Here is a 15,489-nt window from a genome sequence, read left to right as displayed (position 1 = left end):
TTGCACCACTGCACTCCAGCTTCGGCAACAGAGCGAGACTCTATCACAAACAAACGAACGAACCAACCAACAAAAGAATGGAAGGTTATACAGCCTGGGCAACATAGCCAGATTCCATCTGTATGAAAAAATACAAAAATTAGGTGGGCATGGTAGTGTACCTCCCAGCTACTTGGAAGGCTGAGGTGGGAGGATTGCTTGATCCCAGGAGTCTGAGACCAGCCTGGCAACGTGGCAAGATCACATCTCTACAAAAAGTTTAAAAATTAGGCTGGGTGTGGTGACTCATGCCTGTAATCCTAGCACTTTGGGAGGCCGAGGTGGGTGGATCACCTGAGGTCAGGAGTTCGAGACCAGCCTGCCCAACATGGCAAAACCCTGTCTCTACTAAAAAAAAAGAAAAAGAAAAAAAAAAGTACAAAAAATTAGCTGGGTGTGGTGGCGGGTGCCTGCAACCCCAGCTACTTGGTAGGCTGAGGCAGAAGAATCGCTTGAATCTGGGAGGCAGAGGTTGCAGTGAGCCAAGATCACGCCACTGCACTCCAGCCTGGGAGACGAGTGAATCTCCGTCTTAAATAAATAAATAAAGGTGTGGTGGCACGTGCCTATAGTCCCAGCTCCTTGGGAGGCTGAGGTATGAGGATCGTTTGAACCCAGGAGTTTGAGGCTGCAGAGAGCTAGGATTACACTGCTGCACTCCAGCCTGGGTGCCAGAGCAAGATGCTATCTCAAAAATAATAATAAATAAATAAAAGATCACAAAAGAAGTTTCTAGAAGGTAAGAAACCACTTACAGGGTGCCCTGCCCAAAAAGATACATCCACATCCCAGAACCTGTGGATGTGACCTTATTTTGAAAAAGTGTCCTATCCATTGGGCCCTAAATCCTGTGACAAGTGTCCTAAGGGACACACAGAGGAGAGGCACCTCGAGGAGGAGGCGAGGCAGGGATTGGGGGATGCGGCCAGGAGGGATGCCTGTGGTCCCCAGAGCTGGGAGAGGCAGGGACTGATTCTTGCCTGGAGCCTCTGGAGGGAGGTGGCCCTGGCAGCCCCTTGGTTTCTGACTTCAGGCCTTCAGAACGGCGAGCAGATGAACTCTGTTGTTCTAAGTCACTGCGTTTACAGTAATCTGTTTCGGCAGCCCTAGGAAACGAATCCACCCCTGTGTGGCCAATACCCAGGCAGGGACTGGAATGTAGCAGAGCCAGCAGCAGCGAACATTCTCTGGAAAGAGCCAGATAGAAAATATTTGAGGCTTTGCAGGACTATTGTCTCCGTCTCGAATGCTCAACTCTGCCACCGGAGCATGAACTGCAGCCACGGAGAACACTAACAAATGGATGTGGCTGTGTTCTGATAAAACTTTATTTATGGACACCAAAATTTCAATTTCAGGTAATTTTCATGTGTCACTACATATGATTCTTTTTATTTATTTATTTATTTGAGACAGAGTTTTGCTCTGTCCCCCAGGCTAAAGTGCAGTGGGGTGATCTCTGCTCACTGCAACCTCTTCCTCCTGGGTTCAAGGGATTCTCCTGCCTCGGCCTCCCAAGTAGCTGAGACTACAGGGTGGATACCACCATGCCTGGCTAATTTTGGTATTTTTTTTTTGTAGAGATGGAGTTTCACCATGTTGGCCAGGCTGGTCTCGAACTGCTGACCTCAAGTGATCCGCCCACCTTGGCCTTCCAAAGTACTGGGATTACAGGTGTGAGCCATCTCACCTGGCCAATATGATTCTTATTTTGACTTTTTTCAACCATTTAAAAATGTAAAAGCCTTTCTTAGCATGTAGGTCAGACAAAGGCAGGTGGTGGTGGAGTATGGCCCGGGGGCTGTAGTTTACTGCCTGGTCTAGCAGATGCTCCGTATTTGTTGAAGGATTGAAGGAACATTAGAGGTGACAGCTGGATGCTCCGGTCAAGTAGCCCAGAGACTGTGATGAAGCCACTCGCAACAAAAATCCCTGAGAATTCAGGTAGGGTTGGTGTAAACTGCTGAAGGCAACTGTCTCACCCCAAGATCTTCAGCCACAGAGGGCAGGGCCGAAAGGTCACCCAGGTGCCTGGCTGGGGAGGTTGCTCCCAGGCCTTCGGTGCTGGTCAGCGCCATGGTGCTGAAGTGACAGAGGAGACACAGGAAGGCACCAGCCACTCCCTGACCACACTGCATGTGTTCAGCTGTAGGCTCAGTGAGGATGGGTCCTGGGATTGGGATCTGGGTGGAGATCTGGAGCACATTGGAGCCGAAACCCTAACCCAGCGCTGGAAAACTCCAGTGACTTGTAGGATTAGGCCAGGAACGCAGATAAGCAAAGGAGGTCTGATGTAAGACAACGGGGCAGGATGGGGCCTCTGGCAAAGAGGGGAGACTACCTCCTATTTAAAGCAGTTACTCAGTCTTGGCACCATGGCCCATGATGGTAATCCCAGCATTTTGGGAGGCTGAAGTGGGAGGATCATTAAGCCAGGAGTTGAAGACCAGCTTGGGCGATGTAGTGAGACTCCACGTCTTAAAAAAAAAATTATTATTTTTTAATTAACTGGGCACAATAGCAAGTATCTGCCATTCCAGCTACTTGGGAGGCTGAGGCAGGAGGATTGCTAGAGCCCAGGAGGTTGAGGCTGCAGTGAGCCGTGATTGCGCCACTGGACTCCAGCCTTGGTGAAAGAGCAGGATGCTGTCTCAAAAAAAAAAAAAAAAAAAAAAAAGGGCAATTATTTAGTTTCAACCAATCCTGCCGGGTGGGAATGCAGGCCCCATGGTCAGCAGATTTCTAGATTGTTCTTGAGAAGCTGCAGGATTCAATTGTTTGTGTGAAATCTCCTGATTTAAAATCTTGGCTCAAATAATAATACAGAGTCACGCCAGGAGTTTTCTGCATGTTGAGTGGATATTGGAATGCCTTCTTCCAGAGAGCTCCGAGAGGCTAGGTTACCTTACTAACAGCACACAGCTCAGAGATGCCAAACCGGGTGTGGTGACCTCACAGCTGCCTTCCAGGTGGTGGCTCTTTGTGACCTCATTCACTGAGTGGAGGGGGAGAGGCTCACAGGGCCTCTCTTCAGCCAGATTTGGGCCCCAGACAAGATTTAGAAGCTGCTACTATCAGCCAGTCTTGGGGGCTCATGCCTGTAATCCCCGCACTTTGGGAGGCTGAGGTGGAAGGATCACTTGAGCCTAGGAGTTTGAGACCAGCCAGGGAAACACAGCGGGACCTTGTCTCTACAAAACAAAAAAATTAGCTGGGCATGGTGGTGCACGCCTGTAGTCCCAGCTACTTGGGAGACTGAGGCTCGGGAGGATCACTTGATCCCGGGAGGTTGAGGCTGCAGCAAGCCATGATTACACCACTGCACTCCAGCCTGGGCTGGGCTTTGTAAGAGTGAGACCCTGTCTTTATAACAAAACAAAACTACTACTCACTAGCTTTTTTGAAAACTGTGGTGTTCAGAAAATGGATATGGTGACCATATTATAATTCATGTGGCTTAGTATTTAAACACACACATACTAAAGAAGATTTTTTTTTTTTTTTTTTTTTGAAATGGAGCCTTACTCTGTCTCCCAGGCTGGAGTGCAATGGCGTGATCTTGGCTCATTGCAACCTCCTACTCCTGGGTTCAAGTGATTCTTGAGCCTCAGCCTCTCGAGTAGCTGGGATTACAGACGCGTGCCACCACACTTGGCTAACTTTTGTATTTTTAGTAGAGACAAGGTTTCGCCATGTTGGCCAGGCTGATCTCAAATGCCTAACCTCAAGTGATCCACCCACCTCAGCCTCCCAAAGTGCTGGGATTATAGGTGTGAGCCACCGCGCCCAGCCTGAAGAAGATATTAACACTACAACTTGCTCCTTTCTTTGATAACAGTGACAATAGTATGATTGTTAACGATTATGATTGTGATTTGATCACTACTATGTAGCAGCAGGACAAAACTCCACAGACAAAACTCCTCAGACACCAGATTAAAGAAGGAAGAGGTTTTTTTATTCGGCCGGGAGCGTTGGCAGACTCATGTCTTAAGAGCCGAGCTCCCCGAAGAAGAAATACTTGGCCTTTTTAAAGGCTTACAACTTTAAGGGATCCATGTAAAAGGGTCATGATAAATCAAGCAAGCATGGGAAACGTGACTGGGGGCTACATGCATCAGCTAACAGAACAAAAAGTTTTACAATGCTTTTTTCATAGAGTGTCTGGAATTTACAGATAACACAAGTAGTTTAGGCCAGGGGTTGATGTTATTATTATTACTTTGTTTAACTCCTAGGGCTGGGTGGTGGTGCCAAGGTTGTCTGGCTATTTATCTTACTTTTGTTTCTCTCTTTTCTCCCGTCTTGTGAACTAGGCAAGGTAGGGGGAGGAGGGCAGCAGGAGCAGTAGTGTCTCCTGCCTTACTATACATGTCAGGACTCCCTTCTATATCCAACACCCCACGCCCTGCACCCAGGAAAAAAATTGGTTTTAACCATCTGGCTGCTAGACCATGTCTCTCCCACTCCACCACTATTCCACCCCTGCGGCCCAACCATTTGGTCCAGCCCTGCCCAGCCCAGCCATACCGTCTGTTAGACCTTGCTGGCTACCAGCACAAAGAGCTGGTGTTCCCTGTCATCTTCAATCATAGGGGTGCTAGGAAGGCCATATTCAGGTTCTTGGAGGGACAAAGCCATGCGGGACCCTCCTTGGTCGATGGACAAGTGGGTGGGTGCATACACCCATGTCTGATGGAAGCGGCTGTCACTCGTGTTTGCGAAGCAGGTGGCTTTTTTTGTGAATAAACCTTGGGAAATGATGTTGCTGCCATGCCTGCATCTTTTTTTTTTTTTTCCTTTTTTTTTTTTTTGAGCCAGAGTCTCACTCTGTCGCCCAGGCTGGAGTGCAGTGGCGCCATCTCAACTCACTACAACCTCTGCCTCCTGGATTCAAGCAATTCCCCTGCCTCAGCCTCCCGAGTAGCTGGGATTACAGGCGCCTGCCACCATGCCTGGCTAATTTTTGTGTTTTTAGTAGAGACAGGGTTTTGCCTTGTTGGCCAGGCTGGTCTCGAACTCCTGACCTCAAGTGATCCGCCCACCTCAGCCTCCCAAAGTGCTGGTATTATAGGTGTGAGCCACCGCACCCAGCCCATGCCTGCATTCTTAAGGGCCTTGGAAAGCACCCTGCATGCACGCAGTGGCCCAGCCAGTCCCCTCTGCAAATCCCTCTGTCTGCCCCTCTCATTTCACAATTCCATCAGGATCGGTGGCCGTGCTGGTGAAGGATTTGCTCTTAATGAGCCTCCCCAGAATTGCCTTGTTTTCTTGGCATTGACAAACTATATCCCTTAATAAAAGTTTCATGACTCAATTTAGCATGGGAGGTACGTAATCCCAGCCCCTCCTGCCCTGAAATCAAAGATTGCCTCGGAGTATTGGTCCCAGGGGCACTCCTGGGTTTGACAAAAGCACTGTTTTTGGGGGCATCACCGGCTGAGATTTTCCAGGGGGTCTGTGAGCGGAAGGTACCCCCTTCAGGGAGACCTCCCGCTGCTGCCTCCTCCTGCCCTCTTGTGGTGGTCACTGGTCATTCTGGCTGTTCAGCTCTGCCCTGGTCACCCATGGTAGCAGGTTGTTTGCAGAGTCAACCACAGCTCTCCCTCCCAACCCACCAGCCCTTTGCAAATGCTTGTCTCATCAAGAGGTAAGATCTATTTTCTCCTCTCCTAAATCTGGCCTAGTTGGCTCTGCCCAGTAGAATGTGGCAGAAGTGATTCCATGTGAGTGCCCATGAGGGAGCTGGGGAGGCCTTGCAGCTTCCACTTTTGCCTCCTTATTTTTATTGATTGATTGACTGATTGAGACAGAGTCTCGCCCTGTTGCCTAGACTGAGTGCAGCGGTGCGATCACGGCTCACTGCAGCCTCCATTTCCCAGGCTCAAGCGATCCTCCCACCTCAGCCTTTCAAATAGCTGGGACTACAGGCGCGTGCCACTATGCCTGGCTAATTTTTGTTGTTGTTGTTGTTGTTATAATTGTTGAGACAGGGTCTCTTTATGTTGCCCAGGCTGGTCCTGACCTCCCAGGCTCAAGCGATTCTCCCACCTCAGCCTCCCAAAATGCTGAGATTACAGGCATGAGCCACTGCACTGGGCTCCACTTTTGCCTCCTTAGACTCCAGCTCTGCTGCGCAAAAAGGAAGCCCTTAGGCCGTGCGCGAGGGCTCATGCCTATAATCCCAGCACCTTGGGAGGCCAAGGTGGGTGGATCACCTGAGATCAGGAGTTCAAGAGCAGCCTGGCCAACATGGTGAAACCCTGTCTCTACTAAAAATACAAAAATTAACCGGGCATGATGGTGGGTGCCTGTAATCCCAGCTACTCTGGAGGCTGAGACAGAATTGCTTGAACCTGGAAGGTGGAGGTTGCAGTGAACCCAGGACACGCCACTGCATTCCAGCCTGGGCAACAGAGTGAGACTCCATCTCAGAAACAAAAACAAAACAAACAAACAAAAATCAAACAAGAAGCCCTGCCCAGCTTACTGGAGGGCAAAGGCTCCTGTGGGGAGAACTGAGGCACCCTGACCAGCAACTGGTACCAGCTGCCAGATCCGCAGGTGAGGTCATCATTGTCACCCCACGGTCCCAGCCGAGCATGGGGAGATTGCAGCACATGAATGACCCCAGGACAGAGGAGCAGGACTGCTCATATTCCAGCCCACAGGAGAAGCAGGAGGAATCGTAATGGTCGCTTTAAGCTCCTAAGTTTTGGAAGCTTGTTACGTAGCGGTGGACAATTGTTATAGCCATCTCTTTTGCATTCTTAGCTGTGACATTTGGGTGGGAATGACCCCTCACACAGCTCCAGGTGTGGATCCTGACTGGTGTAAAGAAATGGATGTCACTGCCGTGTGGCCAGAGCACCTCATTCTCCCTGCCTACAGTGAGACGCCAGAAACTATTTGCTTCTCCACCATCTGAGAAAGAGATGAGGCTTTGAGGATGTGAGGTCAGGAATCTAGGCAGCTGTTTTGTGCCACATGGGACCTCCATGTGAAGCCAGAGGACAAAGGGCTGAAGTTAACACTGAAGAAAGTAAACCAGGAGGCCAGAGAGGACCCAGGTCTTTGACAGCTTTGAGATGCTAGATTCAGCCATATCTCCAGCAAGATCTCTCCCTGAGCTTTTCAGTTTCATAAACCAGTGAGTGCCCTTTAGGTGGCTTCAGCCAGCCCTGAATGACACATCTCCCTCCGAGGTGTGGCACGAGCATATGCAGGAATGTATTTATAGATTTTCGTTTTCTTTGTGTTCTTTTGAGACAGGGTCTTGCTCTGTCATCTAGGCTGGAGTGCAGTGATGCCATCAGAGCTCAATGCAGCCTCAACCTCCCAGGCTTAAGTGATCTTCCTACCTTAGCCTCCCAAGCAGCTAGGACTACAATCATGTGCCACCACTTCTGGCTATTTTTATTTTTATTTTTGTAGAGACGGGGTTTTGCCACATTACCCAGGCTGACCTCGAACTCCTGGGCTCAAGTGATCCTCCCATCTCAGCCTCCTGAGTAGCTGGGACTACAGGCTCGTGCCACCATACCCGGCTGTGATGCTATTTACTGAAGAAGATTCCAAGCCCACAGTGTAGCCAGGTGTTTTTGTGTTCCAGCTCTTTCTTCCCCCTTACCCATGACATAGTGTGTATTTTGTTAAAGTGTCTTTAACACAATGGACACTTTTGCCCACTTCTGCTCCTTTTGTTTTGTCTTTTTTTTTTTTTTTTTAAAGAGATAGTATCTTGCTATGTTGCCCAGGCTGATCTTGAACTCTTGGGCTCAAGCGATCTTCCTGCCTCGGCCTCCCACAGTGCTGGGATTACAGGGAGGAGCCACTGCACCTGGCCCGTTTCAGCTCCTCATTCCTTTTCAGCTCTCTTGATCTCATACACTTTGTTTTCAGAGAAGCTTTGGGGGTTGTAATGGGAGATGTCTCCAGCTCACTTCTTCCTGTCTTGCTGGCATCCTGGCCTGGCTGAGCTGGATGCCTGGGTCCACCCATAATCTTACTCCCACCTGCTTCTTACTCCCATGAGGACAGTGCCATGTCCAGGTGGGCAGGGAGAGGGCTCGTGAGAGAAATAACTGGAACACAGATGCCCACTGTATCCGTTAGCTTTTGCTACAAAAATGCTTCCTAACAAATGACCCCACATGTCACCCTAAAGCAACACTCATTTCTTCTCATAGTGGGTTGATTGGTTGACTGACCTGGCTGGACCTGGCAGGGAAGCTCTGCTGGTCTTGGCTGGGCTCCGCCATGTGACTAGGGGTCAGGTGGGAAGGAATTCTTCAAGGTCATCCTTGTCCTGGGGCTAGTGGGACGGCTGAGGTGTGTTCTTATGGCCCAGCAGCCTCATATGATTGGCAAAGCAAGTCACATGGCAATGGCTGGAATGCAGAGGCAGGGACCCAGACCCTGCTAACCGTGGAAGAGCTCTTGCAAAATCTCTTGGCAAAGGGCAGCCAGACACAGGAAGGGATACAGACCTGGGGCCAGCGACATGACTGGGCGTAACCATGCATCTCAGTGGTGGTGTCCAGTCTCTCTCCCAACCGTTACCCTGGGAGCATCGGAGCTGGAACAAACAGCTGAGGTTTAAAGGCCACAAAGTCAGTGGGGTAAGTGGTCCCAGTTACTGGGGAGGCCGAGGTAGGAGGATCACTTGAGCCCAGGAGGTGGAGGCTGCAGTGATCTATAATCGTGTCACTGCACTCCAGCCTGGGTAACAGAGAAAGACCCTATCTAAAAAAAACCAAAGCTACAAAACCCCACTGACTTCTCCAAAGCCTCCAGGAAGACAGGCTCCTCCTCCTCCCAGGGCTGAGGTCTCCTCACTACACAGACACACTCCCAGGTAGACAGGAGAGGCCTCCCTGAGTCACAACCACCCAGTGACCTCACCTCATTGATTTTGACCATTTTAGAGTGAGGTGCAATGAGCTAGTCACACCCAAGACACTCCTGAGCTTGGAGACGTAGTACAATCCCTTTGATTTCCTGCCCAGATCTGCCGTGTCCTGTGCAAGCCCCAGCCAAGCCCCTTCCTAGGTCAGCTCCCTCCAGAGTGTCGCTTAGGAGACGGGCGTTATTCTGATATCCTTAGCCCATGGGGGATCTCCCCTTGCACTGGGCTGAGTCTCAGCTGGTGGCTGGGCTTGCCTCACTCTTGGGGAGGCAGGAGTGGGCTGCCTTCTCCTCCTCCTCCTCCTTCTATTTCTTTGTCTCCATGCTTCCCTGACTTCACCTCTTTTAACAAAACTCTTCTAATGTAATAGATTTCTTTTGTGGTCAAAAATTTACAGTACAGGCTGGGTGCAGTGACTCATGCCTGGAATCCCAGCACTTCGGGAGACCGAGGTGAGAGGATCACTTGAGGCCAGAGTTTGAGATCAGCCTAGGCAACATAGCGAGACCCTGTCTTTACAAGAAATACTTAAAAAGTAGCCGAGCGCGGTCGCGTGCACCTGTAGTCCCAACTACTCCAGAGGCTGAGGTGGGAGGATTACTTGAGCCTAGGAATTGGAGGCTGCAGTGAGCTATGATTGCACCACTGCACTTCAGCCTGAGCAATAGAGCAAGACTCTGTCTCAAAAAACTAAACAAAGCTGGGCGTGGTGGCTCACACCTGTAATCCCAGCACTTTGGGAGGCTGAGGCAGGTGGATCACGAGGTCAGGAGTTCAACACTAGCCTGGCTAACATGGTGAAACCCCGACTCTACTAAAAATACAAAAATTAGCCGGGCATGGTGGGGCGTGACTGCAGTCCCAGCCACTTGGGAGGCTGCAGCAGGAGAATTGCTTGAACCCGGGAGGCAGAGGTTGCAGTGAGCCGAGATCGCGCCACTGCACTCCAGCCTGGGTGACAGAGGGAGAGTCCGTCTCAAAACAAAAAACAATAAACAAACAAAAAACCACGAAAACCTCCCAGTACACAGAATGGGTGTGACCACTCAAGGGGGCTCCTGGGGAGGCCCCTTCTGGAGATGATCACTGTTCAGTTAAGGCTTTCTGGACTCCTGAGACTGGTGGGACACAACTGGGGTTGACCCCTAGCTCCGCCGCTGACCTTGGGTAGGTTGTTTCTCTTTCAGCCTCAGTTTTCGCATCTGTAAAATGGGGACAGAAGAGCACCTGCCTTACAGGGCAGTTGCAAGGACTAAGTGAAGTTACGTTTGTAAGGCACTGAGTACACTATGGTACTTGATGTTGAATACATCGTCTTTCTCTTTGCTTTACTTAGGAGTTTCAATCAATAAAAGAATGTCAGGCAGGTGCGTGCACGTGTGTGTGTTACTGTGTGTGTGTGTGTAAACATTGATGCTGGTTAACAGATGATCTATGTGGTAAGGACAAGGTACTCCGGAAGATAAGTCTTCATCATAAACCCAGGGAGGATAAGGCTGTGCTCAGTGAAAGCAAGAATTCACCCTTTTCCACTGAGCTCGGGGCCCCTCACCTCTGTGACAGCCTGGGACTTGGGTATGTCTTTTGTGGCCTGTGCCACAACCACAGTCCTGGACCCAAATTTGCAAGAACTCACAGTGTCTTCTAGGGGTAGGGAAAGCTCTGGTTCCCAAGTTTTAGGGTCCCCATGCGATACGGTGTGGCTGTGTCCCCACTCAAATCTCACCTTGAATTGTAATAACCACACATTTCAAGGGCGGGGCCAGGTGGAGATAATTGAGTCATGGAGGCGATTTCCTCATACTGTTCTCATGGTGGTGAATAAGTCTCACAAGATCTGATGGTTTTATAAAGGGCAGTTCCCCTGCACACACCCTTTTGCCTGCTGCCATGTAAGATGTGACTTTGCTCCTCCTTTGCCTTCCACCATGATTGTGAGGCCTCCCCAGCCATGTGGAACTGTGAGTCCATTAAACCTCTTTCTTTTATAATTACCCAGTCTCAGGTATGACTTTATTAGCAGCGTGAGAACGGACTAATACACTATGCTGTACCCTCTGTCCCATCAGCAGTCTCCCCTTTGACAGTATCATCTGTCACAGTCACAACAAGGTCCTGAAAACGCTTTCCAGTTGACCTCTCCCAGTTCCGCCATGTCTGTGCCTCTGTTTCCTCATCTGTCAAAGAGGACTGGAATCCTACCTGCCTCACAGGGTTGCTTATAGATGTAATGAGTTAATGTGCGTAAATCTGCTTACAACAGTGGCTGACACAGAATCGGGATTTTTTTTTTTTTCTTTTGAGACAAGGTCTGGCTTTATCGCCCAGGCTAGAGTTCAGTGGCATGATCTCGGCTCGCTGCAACTTCCTCCTCCGGGGCTCCAGCGATTCTCCCACCCCAGCCTCCTGAGTAGCTGGGACCACCACGCACCACCATGCCTGTCTAATTTTTTTTTTTTACTTTTTGTGAAGATGGGGTTTCTCCACATTGCCCAGTCTGGTCTTGAGCTCCTAAACCTCAAGTGATCCACCCACTTCGGCCTCCCAAAGTGATGGGATGATAGGTGTGAGTCACTGTGCCTGGTCTAGAATCAGGGCTTTCTATTGTTTATTATTATTATTATTTATAAATTACTCCTAAAAGTATGACTTTCCTAGAAGACTCTTTGATGACACTTTGTTATGAGATGGGGAGTGACCATGAAGGTGACTCAAAACAGCTGCTGAACCTGAAGATGAGTTTCATGATTTTCTTTTATGGAAAGACAAATGCCCTCATTTGCTGGCATCTTCTGCAGGTGACATGTGACTGTCATCTACTTGTCCCCCTCCAAAGAAAGCACGGGATCTGCCCCTTCAAGGGGAAGGTGATTTTTAAACAATGAATGAGAATGTGAGTGCTTTTGAGAGACACTCACGTTTTGGAAAGAACATATTGAAAGCAGATGTTTGGAAATGTTTCCATTGTTATCAGCTTTTATTGCCAAAAAGCAAAGAAAGCGTGTTTCCTTTTAAAACCTCTCCACGTCTGCACACTTGAAGAACTGGGAAACAGAAAATTCTAGCCAATTTCAAATCTTTCAAAAGAAAACTTTTAGGAAGTTTTGAATCCATTTATTACAAATCTGCAAGTACAAATTTTCTGAATTCTTTTCAAGACGAAACAAACGAGAGATATCCAGGAAGATGGATGTATACAGTACTAGTCAATTTCACCAAAAATAGTTCCCTATTTGGTGAGTGGGATTAAAATATGGGTATTGATATTAATATTTAGAAAGCACAGCATGTGGCACTTCTTCCATTTGAATTTACAAATCTTTGTGAGGTATTGTTTATGACTCTAATAGCCACTCACACCAAGTATGGACATCACCATCGACGGAATGAGGTCCTCGTGTCTCCACAGCACGTAGTGTTAACCTAAGCTTTCCAAAAAATAAAAAGGATTAAATTGCATTGCTACCAGGAAAAGAACATTTGGAATGCTCAAATGAAAGCCAAAAGGTTCGTTGTACTGTTATCAAATAAAATAAAAATATTTCAAAGTAGTATTTATTTAATCTTCATGTCCTCCGTTAAGAATTCCTAGTTTTTATATAGGTTGAGTACCCCAAATTTGAAAAGCCAAAATCTAAAATGCTCCAAAATCCAAAACATTTTGAGCACTGATATGATGCGTAACAGGAATGTTCATTAGAGCATTTGGAGGCCAAGGTGGGCGGATCACTTGAGGTCAGAAGTTTGACACCAGCCTGGCCAACGTGGTGAAACCCCGTCTCTAGCAAAAATACAAAGATTAGCCAGGCATGGTGGCACTCGCCTGTAATTCCAGCTACTCTGGAGGCTGAGACAGGAGAATCGCTTGAACCCAGAAGTCGGAAGTTGCAGTGAGCTGAGATTGAGCCACTGCACTCCAGCCTGGGTGAGGGAGCGAGACTCCGTCTCAAAACAACAACAACAACAACAACAACAACAACAACAGCAGCAGCAGCAGCAACAGCAACAGCAACAACATATTTCAGATTTCCAGATTTGGGATGCTCAGCTGGTAAGTACAAAGCAGATATTCCAAAATCTGAAAAAGTTAGAAATCGGAAAAAGTCAGAAATCTGATGTATATCTAGTCCCAAGCTCTTTGGATAAGGGATACTTTATGCTTTATGTACAGCTCGTAATATATTAGTGCATCATTGTGTAATTCATAAATGTTCCTGCCCAGTTGGAGATCTCTGCTTTTAATCACTTCATTGAATCCCAAATCCCTCACCTGGGCAGTTTTCGTGTCTTGGTGGTGGACGGATGGGTGTGGAGAGGACGCTCTTACTGGTTCCGCTGATCAAGACTGGCGGCCCCACTGTTGGCCCCTAGAGGGCAGCAGAGGGAAGCAAAACAACAGCTTTGAAACCTACTCTAGGAAAACAGCCCCAGAAGGGCTGGTGCAGGAGACACCTTATAACGTCTCCTTTCTCCCCAATCTTCCTCGTTCTCTCTCCTCAGGAATGGAGGAAAATAAACCACCTGCAGCCCCTGAGGGCTGAGAAAAATCCCACTGAGCGCGGGGAATAAGGAAGGGAGTCAGTGACCCCCAAGACTCATTTTGAGCGGTGGGGCTTTAACCTGAACACTGTATTGATCCGAAGATGACACAGAGCTGGCCCATGACAGGTAGAGGGGACCCCGGGGGGCCCTGGACTCTGGCCACTGTACTGCTACTTCTTGAGCTGTTTCTCCAGCTGAGATCTAGTAAGAATTCCGTAAGGGTCGATTTAATTGTATCCCTTTGGCTAAAGTGCATGGTATACAGTCGGTGCAAAATCAATGTGTGCAGACTGACCTGAGGAGTAACTCTTCCTCATCTCATTTGTTACTGCTCCATCCCACCCAAAGCTATCTGTGACCTGTCACGCATTTCCCTTCCGCGGTGGGTGCTGGAGTCAGGGCCAGTTTGCGGGTGCTGTGTCACTGCCTCTGAGAGTATTTCCTGGCAGATGTACTAGAGCTCTTGTGTGGCGGGTTTTGGCTTGATTCTTCGAGAACACAGCTGGGGAACAAGTGTGAGGTTCCTTCTCACGGCTCAGAGCAGGCTTCAGTGCTTGGCATGGACCATGCGTGAGCCTCCTAACACATCCCCACGGCGCCTCACCTCCCATCCAACCGAGCGCGGTTCCCCAGAGCCGCCTTCCAGAAACGCAGCGTCGTGTGCCTGCTCCAACTGTCCCTGGATCCTCATCGCTCGCGGAGTGAGATCAAAGCTCCTGGGCCGGTCTTGAAGGCTCTGGGATAGGAGTCCCCCACAACCCGTCAGCCCTCCAAGACACCTCTGTCTGCATGCCCCAGGCTTCTGTCACATAGGCTTGGTGCAACTGATGGAGCCTCTCTGAGCAGCGTCAGTTTCCTCATCTATAAAATGGACACAACTAACCCCTTGAGGATTGAGAATGACGAGAGATGGGCGACCACGTATGGAAGTGCGTTCCTGTGCTGATAACACTCCACACATATTGGTGTTCTTTTCCCGCCCGCATTTCACAGATGAGAAAACCGAGGCTCTGAGCGACAGATTGGGAACAGATCCAAAACCACACAGCCCAGATGCAGCAGAGCCAGGATTAACATTCAGACCTTCCCAGTTATTTCTAAAAATTAATTACTTTTTAATTTTATAACTGACACATAATAATTGCTACATATTTCTCGGGTGCAGTGTAATGTTTCAATGTACATGCATATATTATATAACATCTATGCATTTGGGGAATTTATCACCTGCTTCCCTGTTTATTATTATTACCATTAAAGACAAGGTCTCGCCTTGTCTTCCAAGCCGGAGTGCAGTGGCTCAATCATAGCTCACTGCAGCCTCCACCTCCCAGGCTCAAGCGGGCCTTCCACCTCAGCCTCCCGAGTAGTTGGGATGACAAGCACGTGCCACCATACCCGACTAACTTTTTTTTGTATATTTTGTAGAGACAGAGGTCTCGGTGTGTTGCTCAGGCTGGTCTCGAACTCCTGGACTCAAGCCAGCCACCTGTCTCGGTCGCCCAAATTGTCAGGATGACAGGCGTGAGCCACCATGCCAGGCCCCTTGTTCATTGTTGTCTCCCATTCTAGAATATAAGCCCCATGAAGGCATAGAACTGGCCTGTCTTGTTCACTGAATGTCCAGCACAGAGCAGGAGGCTGCTAAATACTTCTTGAATAGGCAAGGGCTACAACGATTTCAAAGAAAACGTAGGTAGCTCCAGCTGATCACTTTCTAATGAAGCTGGTTCCTTTCACCTACGGAGAATCTACCCCTTGGGATGTCTCTGATTGCACAGAGCGCCAGGGCCTTCCCTCCCCTGGTAATGGTGGCTCTAAGCCACGAACAGCCTGGTAAACACTGTGAGGCCGGCTTTCCCCAGAAACCCGGAGTGTCTGGTTAACCAGGGGAGTAAAGTGGGCATTAGGCTTGCATACCTTGGGAGTCAATGTTTAAAAAACTCCCCTGATAATTGGAAATTGGCTAATCTCTTGCTATAATTAGGAGAGCCTGGAGG

Source organism: Trachypithecus francoisi, unplaced genomic scaffold, assembly GCF_009764315.1.
Source record: "Trachypithecus francoisi isolate TF-2019V2 unplaced genomic scaffold, Tfra_2.0 Lachesis_group10, whole genome shotgun sequence".
NCBI classification, from domain to species: Eukaryota; Metazoa; Chordata; class Mammalia; order Primates; family Cercopithecidae; genus Trachypithecus; species Trachypithecus francoisi.
This window is presented reverse-complemented; position numbering follows the sequence as displayed.